The following is a 26,367-nucleotide window of genomic DNA, read 5'->3' as shown; positions in this document are numbered from 1 at the left end:
AACAGAGCACCAACTTCTTGGCCTCGATTCCTCCATGCCTCCACCACCATCTGTCCCCCACACGTCTAGCCTTACTCCCGCCCTTTCCCCACTCGTACCACCAACCCCTAGAAACCTTGTCAATCTCCAGCCTAACCCTGTATAGTAGCCACTGCACAGGATTTGGGGAAACCAAGAAAAACAAAGATGTGTGTCTCAAATCACATGAACTAGTCAAGAGAGGCAGAGCAGAGAGGGGACGTGGTTAAGGGTAAACCATTCTCCAAGCTCTTTGCCGTCTCTGGTCCTAATGCCCTCATATAGAAGTAGGAGCTCTGAGCAAGATGCCTTCTAACATTATCCCCTCTGGGTGCTGCCCTTCTGGCTTCTGAGACCTCCCCCACCCTCCGAAGAGCTGTGCACTGTGCACTCAGCTTCAGTCAGGAGATATTTTCTGAGCCCTGAGTCTGTGCCAAGCTCAGTCCAGGTGACTGTCTCACAACATCCCAGACATCAGAGTGGGACAGCCCAGGACCTCATAGCTCAGGTGGGGCAGACTGACCTGGTCACGGCTGAGTGTGTGTGCCTGTGTGTGTCAGCATCCTGGCCCCCACCCCACCCTGCGGGGCTGTGGCAGACAGCGTTGCTGACCACAACGCACTGTGTTGGTGACAAGTAAACAGGATGGGTTGATTGCTGCCTCCATAAGCAGATGCCAGTCACCATCTAAACAGGAAAGAAAACACTCAACCCATGGGGAGGGGAACCTTCACTACTCTCTGTGTTGTAGGAGAGAGGGGAGGAATGGATACAGAAAAACAAAGATGGACAGAGAGGCAGTGAAGGAGACAGAAGAAAACCGGAGCCAGCATCATAGGCAGTACCAAAACCAAAGTCTTGGGCTGCTGTGTTTCCACCAGCTGCTCTGTGCCCCCAAAGGTGCCCCTACTTGCCAAGCTCCCTTGCATCAGGCCTGCCTCCCCACATCTGACCTCCTGCCCCTCCTCCCATGCAGGCCTCCCCACCCTCCTGCAGGCCCTGATCAGGCTATAGCTTGTCCTAGAAATCCTCGAGGATAAACCATCTCCAGGGCTCCCTCCCTTTTGCACAGAAAAGTTCCAAAGTGTGTCTGTCTCCAGCCAGATATATTCCTGGAGGACTCATCTTCTCTCCTTTTGGGCCACTGCTGAGTATATTAATATTGTAGGATACTCAATTTCTCCCATTTTCAAATAGGGACACTGAGCCCTTTGTTGGTCCACCCAGGGCCACCAGAAAATGAACAAATTTAGCCTCCTGCATTTTAGCCCTTCATGTCCTATCCTCTTTCCTGGTCCACTTATCCCTGATCTTTCTTGGCCTGCCTCCCCAGGTCTCTGTATCTTAATAGGAGCACCCAGGGCTGGTGACTCAGGTAGGTGGAGGCTGGGGCTGCCAACTTCCTGGGAGGAGCACTTACCCATTAAACAGACCATCCTCTGAGTCACTGGGAGGACTGGGAGATCCTGGAGGTTGGCAGAGACTGACTCATCCTTGTCTTTATTTAGTGGAGGAGGAAAAGGCCTCACACATAGGAGAATGGCCAGTTCATCATTGTTTCCCCACAGACTTGAAACCTGGAATTGAGCCATGTGGAAAGGTGGAGCAGGTCCCTGTGACAACCCTGGAAGACATGATCTGGAGAGAGAAAGGAGAGTCTAGGGTCCTTTCAAAACACTGTGGCAGGAGCAAAGATGATACACAAAACATTCAAATTCAGACTCAGAAAAATAAAAAGTACATTTGAAGGATGTGTTTGCCTTGTGAAATAATCTTTCATCAGAAAGATCAGAGCTCCTTTAAACAGCATTCTGTTCTTGGCAATTCCCAGGGTTTGTTTATAGATCTGTCACTCGTTAAGAGAGAAGACACTCCGGAACTCACAGCACTAGGAACTTCTGCCCCAGAGAACGGTAGCCATTCTCACCTACAAGTTGCAGATCATCCCCAGTGCCCTCAAGTTCCTTCACTCTAGTTCAGAACTTCTCAAACTTTCAGAATCACCTGGAAAGCCTGTGAAAAACACAGATGGCTGGCCTCTACCCCAGAGTTTCCGATTCAATAGGTTTGGGGTGGTACCTGATCACCAATAGGTTTTGCATTTTTAAGAAGTTCCCAGGTGAGTCTCATTCTGCTGATTCATGAAGCACACTTTGAGAATAACTGATTGAGTTAGCTGCACCTGCCTGCACTGTCTGTACACACCCCAGAGAACTTGGATAGCTAGTGCTGCTGGGAAAGTCACTCAGTCTAGGCACTGGTCTCCCTTTACATCCAGGGCCACAGGGCACTCTGCATTGCCTGCTGGGCACACTGCACTTCCTGTGCATATTGCCTCTCCCACTCTCTGCTATGACTGGTTCACACCTTCTCCTCTGTCTTCAAACCTCCAACACCCCCTCGTGTGCCCAGCCCACCTAGTGAAGAAACAGACACAAACCTCTTCATCACTTCACTCTTCATTGAGGAAGCAGATGCCATCCTCTTCCCACCACTAAATCATCAGACCCACCCCGCTCAGGGCCCACTCTCTTTGCCCAGCCTGCTCAGACACAGAGGAGGTCCTGAACACATCAAAAACCATTCACATCACTTGTGTCCCTCCTCCTTTAGTTCTCCCTCATCTCCTACTTCTTCCCTCACTTTCTCTCTTATGGGAATAGTGGACCATTCCCACAAGCATACAGACATCTTCCAGCGTTTCTCATCTCTAAAAAAAAAGGAGGGGGGGATGAAGGGCTTTCCTAGACCTCTGTATCTGCCCCCAGCTACCACCACATTCCTCACCTAATATTCAAAGCAAAACTTCTTCAAGGTATTATGGATGATTCCCATCACCACTTCCTCCCTTCTCAACCCACTTTAGTCTGCTTTCCTTCCTTTGCACTCTGCTGAAACCCCAACAACTCCCTCATTCCCAAATCCTGTGGTCCTCACTCAATCTCTCAGAAATATTCAAGATTGCTGACTACTGCCTCCAGCTGAGATTTTCAGCTCTTGGCTTCTTTGGTCTCACCCTCCCCTGGTTTTCCTCCTACTTCACTGGATGTGCCTCCTGAGTGCTGGAAGGCTCTAGTCTTGGAACTGACCACCTTCCCTTCCCTACACTCTTTCTAGCCCCATGGCTCCAACATGGTGTCTGCTAAATCTGCATCTATAGCCCATGATCACTTCTCCCATGCCTGGATTTTTGTCCAACTACCTTGAGCATCTCAAACTCAACATACCCAAAATAAAACACTTGATTTCCCCCGCGCAACTAGTGTGTGTGTGTGAGAAAATATACATAACATAAAATGTACCATTTTAACCATTTTTAAGTGTACAATTCAGTGGCATTAAGTATATTTACAATGTTGTATAACCACACCACTATGCATTTCCAGAACTTTTTCATCATCCCAAACAGTTCAATAAAAACTTCCCTTCTCCCCTCCCCAACCCTCCCACTCTCACCTTAGTCCCTGGTAACCACTATTCTCCTGTTTCTATGAACTTAACTATTATTAGATATCTCATATAAGTGGAATCATGTAATATTTCTGTCTGCCTGCCCAACTTTTTTCTCCCTCAAGTGCTACTATCCCCCAGTTGCCCAATACTTCAGAGCAAATAAGTTTCTGAGCTGCTGTTCTTCAACTTTATTTTTTCAGTTATTTCTGTTTTGTTGTTTAAAATTTTTAAATATGGAAAATAAAATAGCCAAAAAAGACATAACACCATGCTCCTACTTCTCAGATTTAATCATTGTTAACATTTTATGTCAGTTGCTTTAGCATTTTTAAATACAAGAAATAAAGCATTACAATTCTTAATCCCACCACCGGAGTCAACAATAGATAAATTAAATATGCATCATTTAGACAATTTTTATAGTGTACACTTATACTATATTTCACCTAATCTGAGCCACCATCAGTTGTAAGTTGTTTAAAAAGAAAAACGGCACCAATTAAACTACGAAACAATATGTTCTAATCTTAGATTTTATTTTATCAAATGTATTGAAAGAACTCCTTTAGACGTATTTAGACAGATATATTTCATCAAACCATATTTCATCAAATCTAAAATGCCATCTATTTTAAGATGTGTCCTGATTCAGAGATTTTTTTAATGTGTGTCTTAGAACCAATGAATAAATTTCAAGCGAAGTAAAATTGGTTATTCCTAAAACTTCACAACTAAAGTTCAACTCTTCTGCATCACTTTTTAAAAAATTAATAGACTTTCTAAAACAGTTTTAAGTTTACAGAAAAAGTTAACCAAAAAGTACAGAGTTCTTATATACCCCCTCACCCTTTCTCGTAATCTTCCCAGTTTTTAACATCTTGCATTATGGTGGTACATTTATTATAATTGATGAGCCAATATCGATGCATCATTATTAACTGAAGCCCATGGTTTACATTAGGGTTCACTCTTGGTGTTGTACATTTTATGGGCTTGACCAATGTATAATGACATGCATCTACCATTACGGTATCATACAGAATAATAGTCTCACTGCCCTAAAAATTCCCTGTGCTCCACCAATTCACCTCTCTCTCCTCCCAAGCCCCTGGCAACCACTGATCGTTTTACTGTCTCCATAGTTTTGCCTTTTCCAGAATGTTATATAGTTGGAATCATACAGTATGTAACCTTTTCAGATTGACTTCTTCCATTTAGCCTTAAATGGTTAATTAGACCTCATATAATCTTGAAACACCAAAGGATGCCAGTGTCTGGTCATACCACCAAGTCATTATACTTTTATCTGAGCTTATTCTACTTTTTAATTATTTTAAAAATTATTTTTTGGACTTCCCTGGTGGTCAAGTGGTTAAAACTATGCGCTTCCAATGCAGGGGGTGCAGGTTCGATTCCTGGTCAGGGAACTATGATCCCGCATGCTGTGTGGCACGGCCAAAAATTTTTTTTAAATAAATAAATAAAAGTATTTTTCATACTAGAATGCAAATGCCCTCACATGAATAGAAGAAACAACTTGAGGTGGAGGAGAGAAAGGTCAGATGTGTTCATCTAATCCAATTCTGCTTGGTACAGTAGGTGGGAAAGTCAGCTGCTAAAAGAAGAGAGAAGGCCAGTGGAAGTGATTCTGGAAATTTGACAGGACAACGACCAATGTTTTGGAGGGGTTGTGGGGTGTGTGTGTGTGTGTTTGAGAGAGAGAGAGAGAGAGATGAACAGCATTTATTTCCATGTCAAAGAGAGGGAGATTGTAAAATACCCTGAGGAGGCCTGCATTTTTTCCTCTTTTTTTTAAGGTTATAAATTCCATATAGGAATGCTCACTCTTTTTCATGTGCAGTTTTGCAAGATTTGCAAAACTCACTACAGTTATGTTATTTCCACCACAATCAACAGATAAAACAGTTTCCCCACACCCTTTGGTAGTCAAACCCTTCCCCTTGTCCCGCCTCTGGAATCCACCGATCTGTTTTCTGTCCCTATAGTTGTGCCTCTTCTAGAAAAAAATGGAATCATACAGCAGGTAGCCTTTGAGACTGGCTTTTTTTCCTTAGCCTAATGCATATAACATTCATCCATGTTGTGTATATTCGTAGTTCATTCCTTTTTATTGCTGAGTAGTATTCCATTATATGGCTATATCACAGTATATCCACTCACTAGTTGATGGACATTTTGGTTATTTCTTGTTTGGGAGATTATGAATAAAACATTTCCATATATATTTATGTGTGAACAGATTTATCCAGTATTGCATAAATCCCTAGAAGTTGGATTGCTGGGTCATAGTGTAGGTATTTAGTTACAGATCATTGTAGTTTTAATTTGCATTTCCATAATGACTAAAGATGTTGAGTATCTTCTAATGTGCATTTTTATCATCTCTACATTTTCTTTTGTGAAGTGTCTGTTCAAATCCTTTCCCCATTTTTTATTGGGTTGTTTTATCATTGAATTGAGAGCTCCTTTAAGATTTCATTTTTTAAACAGTAAAAAAGCCTTGAAATGATTCCATAATGTGTTTCCTTTAAGCCATATTTTTCTCTCTCTGGTTTCCATCACAAATTTCAAAATAAAGGTAGTCATAATCTTTCTGATGGCAGCAAATACTCTGGCCTTGAAATGACTTTCTCTCAACCCCCTAAACGCATTTGGTAGCAGTGGTTTTATTTTCCATTTCAGAAGCTCCTAAGAATTGGGCAAGTGGGAAAGCCATAACAAGAGAGTGCATATGATATTGGGAAGTGAATACAATGGAAAAACACATGAGCACATTTACTTTTTTTCTCTTCATCTATTTTTTGCATCTCAACCCTTTCATCTGAGTTCATTTTCCTTCTACCTAAGGTACTGACTGAACAATCTTAAGTAAAGTTCTGCTGGGGATAAACTCATAATTTAGATGTTCTGTTTTATGGAAGTGACTTTGTTTCACCTTTCTTGAAAGATGTTTTAGCTGGGTATAGAATTCTATGGGGTTTTTTTCCCCAACACATTGAAAATAGCATTCCACTTTCTTCTCACTTCTATTGCCAGCTAACTAAAAGTAATCTTTCTCTTTTTTTTTCTCTCTGGCTGCTCTTAAGATTTTTCTCTGTGTCTTTGGTTCTCTGTAGCATCACTATGATGTATCTAAGTGAAGATTTCTTTTTATGTAGACTGTTTGGAACTAAGCTTCTTAAATCAGTGGATAGATATCTTTCAGTAGTTTCAGAAATTTTTCAGCTATTGTCTCTTCAAATATTGCCTCTGTCCCCATCTTCTATCTTGGTCTTCAACTTCAGGAACTCTGATTAAATATATATTAGAACTTCTCACTGTGTTCTCTCAGTCTCTGGCCCTCTCATCTATATTTTCATTGTTTTCATCTCTTAAGCTTATTATATCACTGTTCAAATAAATGCCCACAAAATGCATCAAGACTAAAGTACTAAGTGGATTGGTTGCCCACGGCTCCTCTATATCTATTCTAGATGGCTTTTAGCTCATCCTCCATTGGTCCAGCCAGCATCCTTCCATTATTTTATGCATCTTTGGAGATAATATCCTCAGAAATTGCTTTATAATTTAAAATTAGGGTGACCCAGTTTACTTGCTATCCTTAAAGAAGAGTCCATAACTCTCTCTTTTACTCTCTGAAGTATTCTATTTTGGAAATTTACATATCTAAACACCTTATTCATATTAAGTATATTGGTATCTTTTGCTTAGCAGCAGCTACATATAACATCACAGTGATTTCCTTGTTTTGGTAACCTATGCTTATGATATTAATTTCTTTAGTACTTTTAGAATTGACAATACAGTTTTGAGGTATTTAAAGAATGTGTGATATTGTCATCATTCTCTATTTGCCTAAATTCATAGTTTCATCTTTTTTCCCAACTGAATCACATAACCAGAAATTAAACAGCTTCTGTTCAAAGCAGAAAGCTTCTGGGAAACTAATTTTCAAAGCTTTAGCAATAATTTCCACATGACACTTCAGTCATACCAGCTTCTCACTGTTTTGAAACGTCTTTCATCCAATTTGAGGGGTTTGGGAATTTCTCCTGCCTTTCATTACATTGCTTGGTGAGTGACAGGCAAGCTTTTTAGTCATAACACAGCTTCATCTGCTTATGGATATCTTCATTTTATTTCATAAAATCCCTGGTTGTTGTTCTGCAAAAAAAAAAAAAAGAATTATGATAATTGCTTCAGCATCATTTAGATGCTTTTGTCTGCTGATCTCTTTCTGCACATAGAATGTACACAACTTTTTATTTCAATGCTGAGTTAATATAATATTGTTAGGCAATGTAAAATGGACATTAACTTCCACACATGATGTGCCAACATGCACGTCACTCAAGTGAAATGATGGCAATAGGAATAATGATGCCCAAATTCATCCATGTTCAGGCAATGACAACTTCATCATGACTTCCACCTGGCCAAAAGCGATCACAATCTACCTTCAATTGTGAAATGCATCCCAATAACAGAAATGTTAAAATGTGAAAAAAAAAGGTACATCTTAGAATTGATGCAAAATGATGAAACAAAATTTGATAGCATTATAAGAAGAAATTGACAAATCAATCATCTTAGGGTAAATTTTTAACAAACTTCTTTCAATGACTGAGAAAAAAGTAGATTAAACATTTTTAAGGAATATAGATGATTTGAAGAATAGTATTAGTAAGCTTGCTCTAAGGCATATGTAGAACCTAGCACCCAACAAGAGGTAAAAAAGCACCATTCTTCTCAAGCACATATACAATATTTACCAAAAAATTGACCACAGAATAAAGCATTTCACAACTAAAGGCAAAGAATGAGTATCATAAATGTTCTCTTAATACAAAGCAATTAATTTATAAATCTGACAAAGAGATAACTAAAAACCATATTTATAAATTATTTTCAACTCATTTCTAAATCAGTTATAGATAAAATAAATTTAGTAAAAAATCATATAGTAGTACAAATATGAAATAATAAAAATGTTACCTATACATTATTGGATGTAGTAGCTGCTGTTGGTGGTGCCCCTTTAACAGGTCAACGTGCCCATCTCCAGCGTCTATGAGTATCCTGCTAGCAGCTCAGGTCTGCCCCTTATCCAGTGAATTGCCCTCACTCAGTTCATGGGAGCTATCTCACCTGGGAGATTATGTCCCCATCTACCACTCCCACCAGCAGTCTGTAGGCAATCACTGACTCAAGTAGGAGTACAAATGTCCAGCCCACTTGCTTCAAGGTGGTAACAGTTCTATGGCCAGGCGTGCTCTAGAGCTCCCCATATATCAGGCCCAAGTAGACCAGCTGAGCCCACATCCTTGCTTACCTCATTCCTCTACTTTATCCAGTTTCCCTCAGCTCCGTTATTCTTAGAGCCTTCTCTCAATAAACTGTGTACACAAGAATCCCTATCTTAGGCTCTACTTCTAGGAAACATGGCATAAGATTGATATATAACCATAAATGATAATATTAGAAAAGAGGAAAGGCTGAAAGTTGGGTTTTTTTAGTTGAAGTATAGTTGATGCACAATATTATATAAGTTACAGGTGTACAATACAGTGTTTCACAATTTTTAAAGTTTATGCTTCATTTGTAGTTATTATAAAATATTGGCTATATTCCCTGTGTTGTACAATATATCCTTATAGTTTATTTAATACACATAATAGTTTTGTACCTTTTAATCCCCTGCCCCTATATTGCCCCTCCTCCCTTTCCTCTCCCCACTGGTAACCACTAATTTTTTCTCTGTATCTGTGAGTCTGTTTCTTTTTTGTTATATTCACTAGTTTGTTGTGTTTCTTAGATTCCACATATAGAAAGGTTGAAAATTGTTGAGTTAATCAGCCAACATTAGACAAGAGGAAAAGAATAATAGAATAAATCTGAAGAAAGAAGAAGGAATGAAATAATAAAATTAAGGAATTAAATACATATACAATATTTAAGAAAAAGGCACAACTTAATATTAAAAATGAAAAAAGGTGCATAATGATAGAAAAAACAGAAATTTAAACTATAAACAACTATGTATAACTTCATATAAACTATGAAGAACTTTTTGTTAGTAAACATAGATGAAAACTTAGATGAAATGGGTGACATTCTCATTTTATATCTATCCAAAACTGACTCAAGAAGAAATAGAAAAGCTAAATAATTTGATAACCATTTGAAAAATGTAGTCAAAAGTTTAAAAATCTACCCATTAGAAAATAGTCTCTGATGATTTTATAGGCAGTTTCTTTTTTTTTTTTAAGCACTTTTTTATTTTTTTATTTTTTTAATTAATTTATTTATTTTTAGCTGTGTTGGGTCTTCGTTTCTGTGTGAGGGCTTTCTCTAATTGCGGCAAGCGGGGGCCGCTCTTCATTGCGGTGCGCGGGCCTCTCACTATTGCGGCCTCTCTTGTTGCAGAGCACAGGCTCCAGATGCGCAGGCTCAGTAGTTGTGGCTCACGGGCCCAGTTGCTCCACGGCATGTGGGATCTTCCTAGACCAGGACTCAAACCCGTGTCCCCTGCATTGGCAGGCAGACTCTCAACCACTGCGCCACCAGGGAAGCCCTATAGGCAGTTTCTTCAAAGCATTCAAGGGACAGATCATTCCAATCTCATGCAAATTGTTCCAGAAAATAAGAAGAGAACATGCCCCAATTCATTTTATGAGGTTAGAAAATCCTTGATGCCCAAATCAAACAAGAATGAAATGAGAAAGAAATATCACAGACCAATATCTCTCATAAGCATAGATATAAAAATTCAAAATAAAATTCTACAAACTGTATCCAGCAAAGTATTCAAAGCAACAATACATCATACCCTAGTTAGATTTACCTCCAGAATTCAGAAATGGTTAAACATTAAAATGTATTAAATATTCACCACGTTACTAAATTTTTAAAATCATAAGATTATCTCAAATTTAAAAAAATTTAATTCACACCCATTAAAAATAAAAATTCTTAGTTATCTAAAAACAAAATGTTGATTCTTCCAACCCAAGAACATGGTTTATCTCTCCATCTGTTTGTAACATCTTTAATTTCTTTCATCAGTGTCTTATAGTTTTCTGCATACAGGTCTTTTGTCTCCTTAGGTAGGTTTATTCCTGGGTATTTTATTCTTTTTGTTGCAATGGTAAATGAGAGTGTTTCCTTAATTTCTCTTTCAGATTTTTCTTCGTTAGTGTATAGTAATGCTGCTCAATATCAAAAAAACAGGTGGCTTCCCTGGTGGCGCAGTGGTTGAGAATCTGCCTGCCAGTGCAGGGGACACGGGTTCATGCGCCGGTCTGGGAAGATCCCACATGCTGCGGAGCAACTAGGCCCGTGAGCCACAACTACTGAGCCTGCATGTCTGGAGCCTGTGCTCCGCAACAAGAGAGGCCGCAACAGTGAGAGGCCCGCGCACCACGATGAAGAGTGGCCCCCACTCACCACAACTAGAGAAAGCCCTCGCACAGAAACGAAGACCCAACACAGCCAAAAATAAATATAAATAAATTTAAAAAAAAGAACCCAATCCAAAAACGGGCAGAAGACCTAAACAGACATTTCTACAAAGAAGATATACAGCTTGCCAACAAACACATGAAAGGATACTCAACATCACTAATCATTAGAGAAATGCAAATCAAAACTACGATGAGGTATCACCTCACACTGGTCAGAATGGCCATCATCAAAAAATCTACAGCCAATAAATGCTGGAGAGGGTGTGGAGAAAAGGGAACCCTCTTGCACTGTTGGTGGGAATGTAAATTGATACAGCCACTATGGAGAACAGTGTGGAGGTTCCTTAAAAAACGAAAACTAGAACTACCATATGACCCAGCAATCCCACTACTGGGCATATACCCTGAGAAAACCTTAATTCAAAAAGAGTCATGCACCACAATGTTCATTGCAGCACTATTTATAATAGCCAGGACATGGAAGCAACCTAAGTGTCCATCGACAGATGAATAGATAAAGAAGATATGGCACATATAAATAATGGAATATTACTCAGCCATAAAAAGAAATGAAATTGAGTTATTTGTAGTGAGGTGGATGGATCTAGAGTCTGTCCTACAGGGTGAAGTAAGTCAGAAAGAGAAAAACAAATACCATATACTAACACATATATATGGAATCTAAAAAAAGAAAAAAAATGGTTCTGAAGAACCTAGGGGCAGGACAGGAATAAAGACGCAGATGTAGAGAATGGACTCGAGGACAAGGGGAGGGGGAAGGATAAGCTGGGATGAAGTGAGAGAGTGGCATTGACATATATACACTACCAAATGTAAAATAGATAGCTAGTGGGAAGCAGCCACATAGCACAGGGAGATCAGCTTGGTGCTTTGTGACCACCTAGAGAGGTGGGATAGGGAGGGTGGAAGGGAGACGCAAGAAGGAGGAGATATGGGGATATAAGTATACGTGTAGTTGATTCACTTTGTTATTCAGCAGAAACTAACACACCATTGTAAAACAATTATACTCCAATAAAGATGTTAAAAAATAAATAAATAAACAGAATGGAACTACCTAAACCTGGTAAAAGATATTTACCAAAATCCTTTTTAAAAAATCATATTTAATGGAGAAACATTAAATTTTTACCCTTAAAATTCTAGAATAAGACAAGAAAACCCACAGTCACTGCTTCTATTCACCTGGTACAGGAAGTCCTGGCCAGCCTCCTTCAAAAAGTTCAGGAAAACTAACTCCACATAGAAATAAGCAATAGAAAATTATCAAGGCCAAATCCCATACAGTGTTATTACTTTAAAAAGAGAGGATAAGGAGCAAAGTAACATCCCTACAGATAATGAACATGAGCCAGAAGGACGTGGCCACAAAGCAGATTTCAAAATGTAATGTACTATACCAAAATGAGCTAAAAGATAATGAGAAGATCATATAAGATAGGAATAGCAACATAAATCAGAATGGAAAAACTTAGAAATAAGCTGAGAGCGCTCAAGAGAGAATTTGAAATAAAATATCATCTCAGAATTGAAGATTAAACTAGAATGAACACAAGTAAACTTCGTTTTAACAGTACAGCCAGAGAATGATATGCATCACTTCCACAAATATCCCATTGGCCTGGATACATGGCCACATCTAGCTGCTGGGGAATCTGGGAAGTGGGGTCTTAGATGAGCAATCAAGTGCCTAGCAAAAACTTCTACTTCTACTGCCATAAAATAAAAGGAAAATAGAGAATATGGGGTACAATGTAGTAATCTTTCTAAGTGCCCACCACTTTGGCCATGTAAACCCTTCTGCCCATACATGGAAAAACCTTTGCCCCTCCCCAAGGAAGATGACCCCAAAGTCCTATCCAATGAATGATTCCAGCTCAAAGTCCAGGTCTAGGGGATATGTGCTGCTTTCCCCATCAGATCTGGATAAATTTCTCTCCATTCAGTGACCTATAAAATAAAAGACAAATCATCCAGCCCCACCACACATGGTGATGTATACAGTGCTGAAGTAGAAATAGGATAATTGCAACAAAAACTCTCATTTGAAAAATGGGAGAATGGGAAACCTGCTCAGCAGTCAGTGGTCTAAGCTATGATCAAGCCGCAATTGGTGGACAGGAGTTGTGAAATTTCTGCCCTGAGTTTCTCGGCTGGCTCACTTGGCTCTGCACTTTTCCTCTTTGGCCTTGGAATTGCCACTTGGAGATTAATTTTTCTCCATTTTACAATGGGCTTTGGGACTTCCCTGGCAGTCCAGTGGTTAGGACTCTACGTTCCCAATGCAGGGGGCATGAGTTCAATCCCTGGTCAGGGAACTAAGATCCTGCATGCTGCACAGCGTGGCCTAAATAAATAAATAATGAAACGGACTTTGAAGCATGTGCCCTCCCTGGGTTCTGCATACCTTTCACAACTGGCTTCTGACTGGTGCAGCAGGTCTGGTGTTGCTTTACGGGTTGCAGATAAGGCTTGGAGTTTCTTTAGCAGTCCAGTCCCATCAAACCTTTAGAAGCCTTCAGGTGTATATTTATCCACACTCAATTTGATGTTAAACTTACCCAAATAACAACGTTTTGTCTTTCTCTTTTTTATTTTTACATTTGAAAACTCTTGACTTTTATTCGTTGGCCTCTGTATTCTGACATCCTCCGTTATTTAGCTTAATGGCAGCTCCCTAAGGCCTATGAAACAATAGACTTGGATTTTTCAATGTGTGTGTTTATTTCAACACCACCCAGCAATTCTTCAATTCGTGGGGGACACTCACTGAGTGTCCTACAATTCAACTCAATTCTGACACTATCTACCTGGAGATAACGTCAGATCCCACAGGTTAAGGGCTCAGTCCCACAACACTGCCCCCTTCCCACTTCAGATACCAACTGCTGCAAGTCCAGGTTGTCACCTGTGCTTCTGACTGACTGGCTATAGATCAGAGGTTCTCACAACCCCTTTCTTTGATCTGATTAAGTTCTTGCTTGCAGAATGCATGGATATATTTTATTTACTATATTACTGGTTTATTATAAAAAGATATAACTCCAGAACAGCCAGACAGAAGAGGTGCATAGTGCAAGGTATGGAGAAAGGGTGAGGAGCTTCCATGCCCTATCCAGGCATGCCACTCTCCCCATCTCCACAGGTGATTGGATAAATCATTGGCTATTAGTGATTGAACTCAATCTCCAGCCCCTCTCCCCTCTCTGGAAGTCAGGGGGGATGGGACTGAAAGTTGGTTGCCCTGGAAACCAGCTCCTCCATCCTTAGGGGCTTTCCAAAAGTCACCTCATTAACATAAACTCAGGTGAGGTTGAAAGGGGTTTGTTATGAATATCAAGACACTTTTATTGCTCTTATCACTTAAGAAATCCCAAGGGTTTTCAAAGCTTTATAACCAGAAACCAGGGACAAAGACCAAATATATACTTTCCATGATAAATCACAATATCACAGATGTGAAGGCAACAGCTGTATTCTGATCTTTGCTGCAAGACAGATGTTCATTGTACAGCCAAGAACCCTTCCTATAAATGCTTGAGAAAGCCTTGGGGTCCCAGTCTTAACACTTGCTTAGAATGTCTTTTCAAAGCCACCTCCTTTAAATACCCATGTTCTGGGATGGTTTACCTTCAGGATCCTTATGCTGGGATCACCCTGTTATGCCAGGTAGCCCTTGGGGAAGGACCTAAACAATCCTCTTTGCCTCTTGTGTGTGGCTACATCTGGTACAAAAAGACTAGTTCCTTTGACCCACCACCTCACAGGCTGCAGTTACTTCCCAAACACAGTCACATTTCCATTTAGATCTCAGACAGTCAGTTCGAGGCACAGTCTTTCACAGATCAACTTTCTTCGGTGAATCAGATGCCAGTCTGCTATGTCCTGCAAGCTCCAGGGGCACATATCAAGTTTTCTGAGTGGTGCAATCGAAGACCCTCTCATTTGACTCTAGATAAATGAGAGCACCCCCTACCTCAGCCCAAGGGAGATAGACCCATAGCACTCATTTCAACTCTCTTTCTCTGTCTCGCCAACCTCTTTTATGGGCCAGAGAGGGAAGGGTCATCTAAGGTTCCTAAAGCTGGTTTTAGAGACACTCTTTCCACATCCTGCATAGATGGTCGAACAGGACTTCCTCTTGGTGTGGAGGTTGGGATGGTGCCACCTATTCTCTTAGGACCGCAGCTGAAATCAAGGCACAAAGAGTCCAATCTTGCCATATGCATTTAACATCCTGCCATATTCAAGGGTGACAAACAACCAGCAGAAACTTCCAAACGTCAAGGATATTTTTTGACTGGAACATAAGGCTAAATTAAGCACTTCCTCTGTGGGAGGGAATGGGGTTTTTTTGGGGGGTGGGGGGTGGCTGATGACTTAATTCCAACTCTTTTTCATGAATGAATAAATAAATAAATAAAAAGAATTCACCAGGAACATCCTCACTGCTCGGAAATTCCACAGTAAACTCAGCTCCCAACACCATTTCCTGTTGCAGACGGAAGATGGGTTCCGTTCCAGAGATTCTGGGCCCAGCCTTGGCTGGTTTCCCTGGATGGTGTGTTTATTTGGCAGTTACCACCATCCTCCTCCATTCCTAGGTCCCATCACAGCTTTGCTCCCACTAGCTGGATACTGAGGAACAATGGAGAATGGGAGACCCCATTTCAAAGAGCTTTCCCTTCCTCCATCCACCCATCCACTGCTTCCAATTCCTTCCTTTTGCTCACAAAGCATACCCTCATTGGTATCTCCCTGCCTTGGGTTCTGCTTATCACCCAAGTCCCTGGAATCTTTCTGCCCTTATCACTCTATTGATACTGTCCTTCAATGATATCGTCTTCCATGGACCTTTGTACATCCTCATCTGTCTTACCCTCTTGGGATCATTTGGCTCACTAACCATTTCATCCTCCTTTGGTAGTGTTGTTGGTTTCTTTGGCACCAGGTCCTGGCTTTCCTCTCACTTCTCTGGCCACACCTCAGTCTTATTCTGACTAACTCTTAAATGTGACAGTTCCTCCAGGTTTGGGGCTCAGCTCACTTCTCCTCTCAAGCCACACTCATTTCCTAGGTCTGGTGTCATTTGCCATGCATACAGTGAAGCCCCACAAGTCTGTATCCTGGGTCTAGATGAGTCCCCTGACCTTTCATATAAACTCCCAACTATCAGATGTCTCCACTTGGATAAGCCTCAGGAAATTCAAACAAAACACGTGAGAAAGGAAGCTCATTTCCCCCATCCAGCCATAAAATCTTATTTCTTTTTTCAAATTACCTGACTCATTGAAGGCACCAGTGTTGGTCCAGTTGCTCAAGCCAGAAATTCGGCTGCTTTATCCAGTTTTGACTTATCTCCCTGCTCATCCTCCCACATATACTCAATAACCAAACTCTGCTGATTGTAACCCCTTAAGAACCCTAATATCCATCTACTCAAGTTACACTGTGATTGTCTTCTAGATTACTGCCATAGCTCCCAAATAGTCCCTGTTTTTCTCCAATCCATTCTCCATTCAGTGGTTCATTTGTTCAAACAATATTTCTTAGAGCAGAGAAATTTATGTGGGCAGAGAAATTTTCCTGACATGAAAATCTAACCGAGGCACCTTCTACCAATCCTGATCTGCCCCGGCTCCACTTGCTCCCATGTACCCTTCAGCTCCCGGGTCAGATACCATCTGCCTCTCTGAAATGCCTTTTCTGGCCACCCCCAGCCTCAGGGAGGCACACCTCCTCTACCTCCAAGAGCGCCGAGTCCCAGTGCCTCCCTCAGCCCCCCATACTGCAGAGTTACCTGTTCCGTGCCCCCAACACCTGCACTGCCGGCTCCCTGAGAGCAGGACTGTGTCTTGGTCTGAACTGTTCTACTCACGAAATGTAGAATGAACAGTGATATAACAAAAGAGGAGAGTAAGTGATAATGTCAGGGAGGTGGGGTTTGCAATAGATCCTGAATCTGCAGACAGTCTGGGCAGGTGAAGCCATGCAGGGAAATATTCCGTGGAGGAAAGTGGCCCAAGAGAGAGGGCCGACAGTGACTAAGCTGGATTGTAGGACCTTCCACAAGAAACTGACCTGGATTCTCAGGAATCTTTACTCTTAGGAGATGCATTCAAAAGTGTTTAGAAGTGAAATATCATGATATCTGCAATTTACTTACAAATTGTTTTAGAATGTTTTCATTGCCTTCAGAATGTTTCAGGAAAAAAGTATATGTTTTAATATATATAAATATATCAAATATGAAAATATATTTCCAATTTTGAATCTAGGTGGTGGGGTATATTGAAAATTTATATAGGTGTTTGTCATACTGTTCTTTCCATTTTTTTCTGTATGCCAAGAAATTTTCATAATACAAAGTTGAGGAAATACAAGCTTTCCATTGATGATGTGGGTGGAGAGGAAGCTGACACTCAATGAATAGGTGTTTATAATTATTCTTATGGTTTCATTTTTAATTATTATACACATAATTCATGTCAATTGTAGAAAGTTTCAAAAATGCAAATAAACACAAATACATCAAACAGAAACCACCCATAATCACAGCTCCCAAGGGGAAAAATGCTGTAAATGTTTTACTATATTACCATAATTACCCAGGTTTTACTGTTGTGGCTCCCAAACAGCAAAAACAGCAAACAACAGGAGTCAGAACCCCATACCCCTGAAGTGCCAAAACAGGGAGATGGCTAGAACTTAGACAGGTCATCCCACTGTCCTGTCCAGTGCCACCTTCTGTTGCTTCCAATAGGCTCCAAGAGGGTAGCAGATGAGATCATTTGTGAGGCCTGAGGCAGAAAACTGGGACTAAGGGAGAGATGGACACCTTCTCAGGGAGTGATAAGGTCTCTGGCCTTGGTTACTATCTCTCAGTACTGGAACCCAAGTCCCAGTCTCACACATGCAAACACATCTCTGTGTACACAATATGCAAACATACCCCTACACACACATACACACACACACACACACACACACACACACACACACACACACACACTTGCCATCTGCTCTGAAACTCCCAGAAACTAATTGGGGAAATTAATTCATGTCTTGCCTTTTTTTTTTCTATTGAGGACAAAAAGTAAACATTTTCCTTCTCTCTCCTCTCAGGAAGGAGACTTTGGGGAGGAATATCATTGACAATTTTTTTGTACTTCCTGGGCTCCCTATGAAACATGTCCCTGTGATGTCTGGATCAAGGGTAGATGAGTTGATTCTTTAAGACCAAGAGGAAAATGGGCCCATCACAGTTGTGGCCACCAGGGCCTGTGATCCAGGGCCCTCCCCAGCTTCCCGGACTTCAAGAGGACCTCCTGGCTGACTGCAAACCAGCATTCAAAGGAGGGTACCAAGCATAGCCATCTTGGCAGACAGGGCTTCGGAGCTACGTTTATTTTTAGTTTTCCAAAGCAAACCAAGTGACATTTTCTTTTTACACCAGGGTCTTGTGTGGTAATTCATACCTATTGTACCAACAAGAGCCTGGGATTTGGGATAAGCAGCAACTTGGAGCAATTAAAGTCTAGACTTGACCTAATGCACAGAGGGGCTCCAGAGAGTAATTCACACCAGAGTGTCCCATCTTAAGACAAGCGGTCAGCCTGTTATACCCCATCCATCAGTCATTGGCTGTGGCCCACATACAATGGGTGAGTACATAATCTCTCAGGCATTTCTGGGCATAGTGATTTAGCACAAGGCAATGCTCAAGAGAAAGGCCAGCTGGAGGCCTTAGCAGCCAAACTCATTCATAGTAGCTGAGGAACGGCGTATCGGCAGCTAAAAGGGATCTAGGCAAGCACCAGACCATCCCCTCCTGAATCTTTTATATGAGCAACAGCTCCAAGCTAGTTCTAGAAGAGATCCAAGTAGTTCTCACACTTGGAGGGAGCATGATCTGGAGGGCTCCTTCAAACATACGTTGCTGGGCTGCACCTCCAGAGTACCTGATTCTGTAGGCCTGGGATGAGACCTGAGAACCTGCATTCCTAACAAGTTCCCAGGTGTTGCTCTTGCTGCTGGTGTGGAGTCCAAACTTTGAGAACCACTGCTCTGTCATGTGGGACAGGCAATTCCCAATGATTAAAGGCTGAGTTGTGAGAGCAGATGGGCTTTCCTGATAAAGTCATTCTTAACATCCTGTGCTCAGTTTCCCTGAGCACTGATTCAGGACAGGATTTGGGGAAAGAGCACAGAGGAGAGAAAGGCCAGAAGCAAAGAAGAAGGCTCAGCTGCCACAGCATGAGGCTCTCACCCTGGCTGGGAGCCCAAGTTTTCTCAATGAAGAATGGGGGCAGGAGGGCCCTGGCTCCTCTCCCAGATGGAACAAGGCCTCATGATCTGAGAGCCAGGTTTGGATCAGCTGCTCCTGGCCTCCACACCCCACCAGCAGCTCCCAAGGAATGATACACTCAGGCCCATGCACTGGCAAAGCAGGGAAGGAAGGTCTCCCCCTTGGCTACCTGTGAGAAGCCCAAGGCCCTGAGAGCAGAAGGGACATGTCCATTGACCCAACTCATTAAAAGCAGACCCAGGTTTGAGCCCAAGCCTCCCAAGAGACTCCCACAAGCATGGAGAGGCCTCTTCTCATGTGTGTAGTTTTGTCCTGATTTTTCTCACACTCAACAGCAGGCCGGTGGAGCAAAGTTTCAGTGACTGTCATCCCATCCAGGGCTCTTTCCTTTGCAAGATCTGGGAAAACTTTCTCTACATTCTCACACAGAACAGTTCAGACACCAGGGAATTCCCTGGCGGTCCAGTGGTTAGGACTTGGCGCTTTTACTGCGGTGGTCCAGGTTCAATCCCTGGCCGGGAAGCTAAGATCCAACCCCACTCCCCCCAAAAAAGAACACTTCAGACACAAGATGTGTGGGTTTTTTCACCAACTGGTTGTCCTATAATTTAACTCAATTCTGACACTCTACTCTCTACCTACAGATAACATCAGACCCCACAGGTTAAGACTGCCCCCCCTACTTCAGAATGTAAGTTGGTACAGCCCCTATGGAAAACAGTATGGAGGTTCCTCAAAAATGGAACTACCGTGGGATCCAGCAATCTCACTTCTGGATTATATATCCAAAAGAAATGAAAATAGGATCTCAAAGAGATATCTGCACCCCTATATTCATTGCAGTATTACTTACAACAGTAAAGATATGGAACCAACCTTAATTACCTGTCAATGGATAAATGGATAAAGAAGATATTGTTCATATATATACAATGAATATTACTCAGCCATGAGAAAGAAGGAAATCCCGCCATTTGCAATAACTTGGATGAAACTTAAAGGCATTAATTATGCAAAGTGAGATAAGTCAGACAGAGAAGGACAAATAAGCCAAACTCAGAGAAAAAGGGAGTAGAATGGTGATTGCCAGGGGCTGGGGTTTGGGGGAAATGGGGAGATGTTTGTCAAAGGGTACAGACTTCCAGTTGTAAGGTGAATAAGCTCTGGGGACCTAATGTACAGCATGGAGATTATAGCTAATAATATTGTAGTGTATGCTTAAAAGTTGCTAAGAGAGTAGACCTTAAGTGTTCTCACCACACACAAAAAAAGATAACTACATGACAGGATGGTAGTGTATATAGGTCCATCCTAACCTCCCAATTTGTCCCACACTCCCCTTCCCCACCATGTCCACATGTCCGTTCTCTACATCTGCGTCTCTATTCCTGCCCTGCAAATAGGTTCATCTGTACCATTTTTCTACATTCCACATAGATGCATTAATATATGATATTTGGTTTTCTCTTTCTGACTTACTTCACTCTGTATGACAGACTCTAGGTCCATCCACATCTCTATAAATGACCCAATTATGTTCCTTTTTATGGCTGAGTAATATTCCATTATATATACGTACCACATCTTCTTTATCCATTCATCTGTTGTTTGTCATTTAGGTTGTTTCCATGTCCTGGCTATTGTAAATAATAGATAGCTAGTGGGAACAAGCTATAAAACACAGGAAGCTCAGCTCAGTGCTCTGTGATGACCTAGATGGGTGGGATGGGGGGAGTGAGAGGGAGGTCCAAGAGGGAGGGGATATAGGTAAACATATAGCTGATTCACTTCACTGTACAGCAAAAGCTAACACAACATTGTAAAGCAATTATACTCCAATTAAAAAAAAAACTATATAACAGGATGGAGGTGTTGGCTACAAATGGTGGTAATCATTTTGCATCAAATCATCACATTGTATACCTTAAACTTACACAGTGTTTTATGTTAATTATATCTCAGTAAAGCTGGGGTGGGGAGGGGAAGACTACTCTCTACCTCAGACGCCTATTGCAACTCTAGGCCTCCCATACTTCTGATGGATTTTGGCTATAAATAGGGAGTTCCCATAACTGCCTCCTCAGTTCTTATAATTTGCTACAATGGCTCACTAACTCAGGGGAACACTTACGATTACTAGGTTATTATAAAGGATAGAAATGAACAATCAGTTGAAGAGGTACACTGGGTGACGTCAGGAAACATTCCCTATCCAGAGACCCTGTGGGGACCCTACCCTAAGTTACCTCATTAACATAAACTCAAGTGTGATAGAAAGGGCTTGTTATTAATAACAACAGACACTCATCACTTAGGAAATTACAGAGGTTTTAGGAGCTCTGTGCCGGGAACAAAGATTAAACATACAGTTGACCCTTGAACAACGTGGGTTTGAACTGTGTGGGTCCACTTATACATGGATATTTTTCAATAGTAAATACTACAGATCAACATGATGTGCAGTTGGTTGACTCTGAGGATGTGAAGAAACCTCAGAACAACTGTAAATTATACTTGGATTAACGCCCTTGTTGTTCAAGGGTGTATATTTCTTATCACACACAAGGGAATGAACGCTCTATATAAACTGGCTTTAAGCAAAAAGGGAATTCATTGATTCATATAACTGAAAGGCTCCAGTGTAGCTACCTTCAGGAATGGTTTAATCAGGGCTCAAACAATGACTGTCTCTCAGCCTTGCCTTCCCCCAGGTTGGCTCCCACGCTGGATTTAAAAGGGTGGCCGCAGCTCCAGATCTCACTGCCTCTTAGCAGATCCAACAAGAAAGAAACTCTTTCTGGTTACTCAGGTCCTGGATCAGCTTTGGTTAAGCCTGACTGGCTAACTGGCTTAGGCCTAGGTCAAAGGTGAGCTAGGGGGCTGAGAGTGAGGGTAGAGAGGCTCCCCAAGGGAAAATCTTCTACTAGGAAAAGGTAGAAAGGAAGTGGAACAGCAAAACCAGCAGATATGCACCTCAGAGAATGCTGCCTACTTTTCTGCTTGCCTGGTTGTCTGTTTATCTGGTGGCCTTGTTTTCTAATTCTCTGCTTGTCTGGTTACCTGGTTGCCTGATCAAAGGGGACCTGTTCGGGGGTAGGGTACTCTGGTTGAGGGACCCATCTTGCCTCCATTAGACCCTAAAGCTGAAGAAGGGGAAGACACGACGTCTAGGGCCCTGGTTCCCAATTAGCTACAGAAGGAAGGTATGGTAGACATGTCTGGGGCAACATGAGGGAGAGTCCCCACTTCTCCTTGGGCACTTTCCAAGTAACTGAGTTCCTGGGTACTCACCCCTTGACTTGGCTGTTTCTAGGGATTGGGTGCTACAAAGATAGATAGGGGGTACAACAGAGAACAAAGATCCTTGTACTGTTACCAAACCGAAATTGGGTCAACTCGCCTGCCATACAACAAAGCCAATTTACTGACACCGGGTTGTGGTGAGGAAAGTATAGCATTTATTGCACACACCAAGCAAGGAGTACAGTAAGTCCCCTACTTACAAACCTTCAAGCTGCGAACTTTCAAAGAAGCAAACGTGCATTCCTGTGTCCAATCATGTAAGTTAGTTCACATGTCTGGCATACACTGCCACGTGCATGCATCCTCTGCGAGTGGCTGTGCTTTTGTGTACTTTACTGTACAGTACTGTATAGAGTACAGTAGTACAGTATCTTTATTTCAAGCCCAGAATGTCTGGAAGCAAGGGTAAGAGCAGCCGTGATGTAGCTGGTACTGTTAAGATGTAGCAACGGTGATGTAGCTGGTATCTCCTATTGCTGACCATCCTTCAGCTCTACCATCTCTCACCTCCTCTCCCTCCTCCAGTCAGTAACTCTTCTTGCCTGTTCACTTGATGCCAGCCCCTGTGTGCCAGCTGTTGTACTGTACTATTGTACTTTTCAAGGTACTGTTCCGTAAGATTAAAAATGTTTTCTTTTTTTGTGTTCGTTTTTTTTTAACATCTTTATCGGAGTATAATTATGTTACAATGGTGTGTTAGTTTCTGCTTTATAACAAAGTGAATCAGTTATACATATACATATGTTCCCATATCTCTTCCCTCTTGCATCTCCCTCCCTCCCACCCTCCCTATTCCACCCCTCTAGGTGGTCACAAAGCACAGAGCTGATCTCCCTGTGCTATGTGGCTGCTTCCCACTAGTTATCTATATTACATTTGGTAGTGTATATATGTCCATGCCACTCTCTCACTTTGTCCCAGCTTACCCATCCCCCTCCCCATGTCCTCAAGTCATTCTCTAGTAAGTCTGTGTCTTTATTCCCGTCTTGCCCCTAGGTTCTTCATGACCTTTTTTTTTTTTTTTTTTTAGATTCCATATATATGTGTTAGCATACGGTATTTGTTTTTCTCTTTCTGACTTACTTCACTCTGTAGTGAAGGTCCATCCTTCACTACAGAGTAGACTCTAGGTCCATCCACTACAAATACCTCCATTTCATTTCTTTTTAGGCTGAGTAATATTCCATTGTATATATGTGCCACATCTTCTTTATCCATTCATCTGTCGATGGACACTTACATTGCTTCCATGTCCTGGCTATTGCAAATAGAGCTGCAATGAACATTGTGGTACATGACTCTTTTTGAATTACGGTTTTCTCAGGGTATATGCCCAGTAGTGGGATTGCTGGGTCTTATGGTAGTTCTATTTTTAGTTTTTTAAGGAACCTCCATACTGTTCTCCATAGTGGCTGTATCAATTTACATTCCCACCAACAGTGCAAGAGGGTTCCCTTTTCTCCACACCCTCTCCAGCATTTATTGTTTGTAGATTTTTTGATGATGGCCATTCTGACCGGTGTGAGATGATATCTCATTGTAGTTTTGATTTGCATTTCTCTAATGATTAATGATGTTGAGCATTCTTTCATGTGTTTGTTGGCAATCTATATATCTTCTTTGTAGAAATGTCTATTTAAGTCTTCTGCCCATTTTTTGATTGGGTTGTTTGTTTTTTTGATATTGAGCTGTTTGTGTGTGAAAAGTATTATAAACCTATTATAGTACAGTACTATATAGCTGATTGTGTTAATTGGGTACCTAGGCTAGCTTTGCTGGACTTATGCACAAACTGGTCTTACAAACGCGCTCTCAGAACACCACTGGTTCATATGTAGGAGACTTACTGTATGGGCGGCTCAAGCTCAAAAGACCCGAAATTCTCGAAGGCTGCAGGGTACATGACTTTCTTCTGATTGGTTGGTGGTGAGGTAACAGGATGGTGTTCCAGCAATCTCAGTCATCAACCTTCCGGTTCCAACCAGTCTGGGGTCTCAGCATGTAGTTACCTCCTCCACCTGTCCGGGGGCCGGGGTGGGGGGGCGGGGGGTCGTAGTTGCTGCAGAACAACTCAAAGGCAAGTATCAGATTGTTCTGTATATCCCTTGAGAAGGAACTAGGACTCTGCTTTGTCGCTGCCCTATTGTTTCTTGGCTGCTTTTCCTTTGTTTCTGCATTCCCTTCCTCCCCTAATTATGCCCTTTGGAACTTAGAGAAGGCCTAGGAGGCTGAAGCCTTTTTCCTAGAGACAAGACACGGGGGTCATGGAAAGGCTTTTATATATGGGAGGGCCCCGAGGGATCCTGCTTGGTTTCAATCCACCCTTTTCTTTGATGCTCCTCAATCTTGAGAGGAACAGGTGCAGGACAAGAAAGAGAATAAAGTTTTGGATAGAGAGGTTAACCATAAACCGGGCAGAGGAACTCCGTTTTAGGGGCACTCAGTTTCAGTATCAGTCAGGGTCCCAGAAGGAAATAGATGCAAATTCAAATTAGGATAATTCTGGGAGAGTTTAATAAAGGGACTGTTTACAAAAGTTTAGGCAGCATATGGGAAAATCTCAAGGGAAGGAACAGTAGAGACAGCTGGATTCTACGACCACCCCGGTTCTGACAGGCCAAGGGGAGGGAGGTGTTAGCCAGGAGGTTTAAAACCTGGAGGCAGAGAGGGCTACATGGAGATGGCTGCCTGACAAGAAGTTGTGACCTAGGAGAGGGACACAGCCAGGGCCCGGGAGGCTCCAGGAGGGAGCCGGGGGAATAAATGTTCCACCTCTCTCATTTCTCCCTCCCTGCAATTTCCTGCTGCTGACAGGATTAGTCACACCCAACCAGAAGCCAGAGTAAAGGCAGCCCACTAGAGTAGTCACACAGATCAGCCTCTTGGGCTGGAAGAAGCTGGGGTAGTAGGCCTAGAGAGAGCCTAAAGGAGCCCTATGCATGGGGAGTCTGTCTGGGGGTACTCTCCAGGGGCTGCTAAGATCTAAATCCAGAGATCTGGTGGCCAGGACAGAAGAATGGGAACTCAAGGGATCAGACCCACATCCCAGAGCAGACAAGGCAAACACAGCAGTAGAGACAGGTGAGTAAGGACCCGCCTGGGGATCAGCCAGGCCAGAGGCAGAAAAGGCCCTGTATGCGACCAGGACTCCAGGAGCCTGGGAGGCAGCCCAGTGAGAAAGGCTAGGTGGGCAGAGAACACTTGATTCAAGTATCTCTGAGACAATAGGCGTCCTGAGCTGAGTAAAGGACACATTTTGACTTTTTCTCTGGGCAGCTCCAGGGCTCCTCCATGGTACAAGTAAAGTTGCTGACAAGCTCCATCATGCTAAGAAGTAAGGGCTGCAGTCAGAGGCAGCTTCGTGTGTATGTAATCTGTAGAGTCACACAAAGCCCCACACGTAGCTTAATGCTGCACTGTCACTGTCTTGAAATTCTTCATAATTTTTGAACAAGAACCCATGCATTTGCATTTTACACAGGGCTCCACAAATTATACAGCTGGTCCTGAGGGCAGTCTGCTAACATTTTCAAAGTACCTGGAAGAGGGCAATGCTTACCCACAGGTTTTCATGCAGAGTCAGAATATGACAGGCTGGTAGGGGAGATATTTAGGCTGCGGGTGGGGAGTATGCTTTTGGAGTCCCTTGTAGGCCAGGTAGATGCATGCCTACTGCATCCAGGGTAGCTCCACCAAGAACATGAAGACCAAAGTCAAAACAAACCCCAGGAGGCAGCCACAGAAAAGAGTGGCATCCTGATATCAGTGACTGTTGGAGAA

At 42.2% G+C, this 26,367-nt stretch overlaps 1 long non-coding RNA gene across 1 annotated transcript in view; it reads right to left on the bottom strand.

Annotated features, from left to right (window-relative positions):
- Nucleotides 1-712: 712 nt before the first annotated feature.
- LOC309646007 overlaps nt 713-26,367 on the bottom strand; it is a 74,876-nt gene continuing 49,221 nt past the window's right edge. The window contains exon 3 of the long non-coding RNA XR_014255163.1: nt 713-24,605. This is a non-coding gene — a long non-coding RNA (uncharacterized lncRNA). The remainder of the gene's footprint in view (nt 24,606-26,367) is intronic.

This window comes from Balaenoptera physalus, assembly GCF_965194825.1.
Source record: "Balaenoptera physalus genome assembly, chromosome: 16".
In the NCBI taxonomy this organism is placed as follows: domain Eukaryota; kingdom Metazoa; phylum Chordata; class Mammalia; order Artiodactyla; family Balaenopteridae; genus Balaenoptera; species Balaenoptera physalus.
Note: the sequence above shows the minus strand (reverse complement) of the source record. Positions and strands in the feature narration are given on the sequence as shown.